Source organism: Octopus bimaculoides, chromosome 26 (genome assembly GCF_001194135.2).
Source record: "Octopus bimaculoides isolate UCB-OBI-ISO-001 chromosome 26, ASM119413v2, whole genome shotgun sequence".
NCBI lineage: Eukaryota > Metazoa > Mollusca > Cephalopoda > Octopoda > Octopodidae > Octopus > Octopus bimaculoides.
The window spans coordinates 5,305,027-5,307,860 of NC_069006.1; positions in this window are offsets into that span (position 1 = coordinate 5,305,027).

Sequence of the window (2,834 nt, forward strand, 5' to 3'; positions counted from 1 at the left end):
AACAAAAACAGGACAGTAGAGACATACAAGGAAACCAAACGAAAGCAAATATGGAGGGAGGTTAGACTAGACGAAGGTAAAATAGCGATTTCTGGAGAAATATTTTCTTTGACAAGAGAAAAGAGAGAAGAGAGAGAGATAGATAGGATACGTGCAGTCTTTACGACAGCCCTGAAGGAAAAGAATGATGAGCCCACGGGGAAAAGAAAGATGGACGATGGTCACGTGTGAGCAACGAGAGAGAGAGAGTAACGGAAAAACGGAAAAAGAGGGACAGAGAGAGAGAGAGATAGAAAACGGTGAGAGGGAGAAAAAAAGGAATTAGAAAAAGGATGAGAAAACGATAGGGGAAGAGAACAGTATGGAGTATAAATATATATATATATTTATATATATATATATATATATATATATAGATAGATAGATAGATAGATAGATAGATAGATAGATAGATAGATAGATAGATAGATAGATAGATAGATAGATAGATAAATGGAGTTAAACGCGTGTGTTATTCAAATCTTTATACTTTCTACAAATGTTTTATAGAAAACATTGGTATTATTCCAGAAGGGATATAAAGATGTAAAACAATGCAATCTTCTTATCAGGGTAAAAAGAGTAACAAAACGCATCAATAAGACATTTTAACCGAATGTGATTACTGCATATATGATGAAGGGAACGCTGGTAAGTTATTTTTTTAAAAAAAAACGTTAAAAGATATAACGTCAAAGGCAATTTATAGGAAGAGAAATAGGAGGAAGAAAGAAATTAGCAGAAGACTAAAAATGGAGAAATATAGTGCGATAGATGAATAAGAATAAATGTTAAACGCGTGGAAATAGATATATTTAGTGGAAGTGAAATGTAAGAAGACAGTTAAAGGTCGAATTTAATAGACTGGTAGAAATCACTTATAGGAACTAAAGGTATGTTTTTGCCAATGTTTGCAACGATAAACGCGTTCTTTAAACGTGTTTACAAGAGGATTCTCTAAGAACAGGATGATGTACAGTTCATCGTTACAGAGCGAATGAAAGGATTTACCTTTATCATAATGAAAGGATCTGGATAGAATATTCCATTCCATATCAAATTGCTTATTATGTTCCTTTAGAGGCCAGACTATTTTACTAAGCCCAGTATTGTTATGTTTATTGATATGTCTAAATGTGGAGTAGTGGTTAGATATTCTTTTGGACAACTGAGATGAAGAACTAATTATATAAAAAAGTCGTCAGAACCGGAAGTAATTTTACATTGATAAGTAAAGTTTCTAGTCTTAGAATTACTGCTAAGGAAACGAATGCGATTAGAATTTATATATACATATATATATATATAAATGTGGGGCGGTTATTTCCCCTGTCAGTGTATAGAGTTGTGCTTATCTGCGACTATAAGGGTCTTTGACTCTTGTTTCTAGCAATGTAGGTGCCAACCCACACCCTCAGTCACTGTAAGTGACAGCTGAAATTTTCGTTTTGGATTTAATATTGTGTCTATCTGCCTTTGTTAATATATAAATATATGCATGTGTTTGTGTGTGTCTTTGCGTGTATAAATATATGAATATGTAAATGAGAGAGAGAGAGAGAGAAACAGAGACAAAGCAGACTTATAATATTGACCAACTCAATATGCTGATCAAATTAAAGACTATCCATGAACTTGCGTGCAAGTTACCTGCAGAATCATGTTAGATTCCTAATTTATAAATGACTTTTGACTTTTGCATTGAAACTTCCATTTAAATCACTTCACTCATTCTCTCGCTCACTCATTCACGCATTTACTTACTGTTTCCTTCTTCCATCTTTTTCGTTCGCCCAATCTTTCGTTTGTTCCTTCAATCTTCTATTCGTTCGTTTGTTTTCTCCCTCATTCATTTCTTCGTTTTTTTTTTGTGCAAACGACGGAAGGACAGATTACAATCTTCCATTCTCAAACAATAAACTGATTGATTGCTTAGTTACAGATAAGTAAAAGCTTTCTATGTAATCTGGTTGGCTGCAAGTCGACCGTGCTTCGGTTACTGAAGATACAAAATGGTATCCAACCAATATTTTAAAGTTTATCAAATAGAAAATTTGTATAGGGCGTCGACAAGGGTTTTGTGAACAAGAACAGCGACGAGCTGCGGGAAAACGGATCACAGTTAGAGTTGACAGCAATTTATTAAAGTATCGTATATAAAACGGGTTATTGGAAATAGCAATAAATATTGTCCATAAACTTAATTCATTATTTAACTCCACATGACGGTCTTCTTTTAATAACCGAAGCTGGCGATGAAGGAATTAGCGATGAGCAAAATTTCTTGAAGGGTTTCTAGTGACCAGTTATGCTCTGAGTTAAAATCTCACTGACGTAAAATTTACTTTTAGATCCTTCGGAGTGATCGATAAAATGAAGCATTAGTAAAATATTGAGATGAGTTTAATAACTAATATCTCACTCACAATAGATGGATAGATAGATACGTATACATATACGCATGCGCGCGTGTGTGTGTGTGTGTGTGTGTGTGGTCAGTGGATCATATATCCAAAATAAAAGAAGTACGAAGTTCAATATATGATCGGTCATAGAGCGATCACTGGTTTCGCATCCATAAAGCGCTTAGCCTTATAAACGACTCGTCAGACTCCAATGGCAACAGATCAGTTATTTTGGGGGGTCGCACCGAGCTGTGCCGATAAATATAGTAACAATAATTACAATATTTATACACGTCATCTATGGATTATTATTATTATTATTATTATTATTATTATTATTATTATTATTAATACTATATATATATATATATATATATATATATATATATT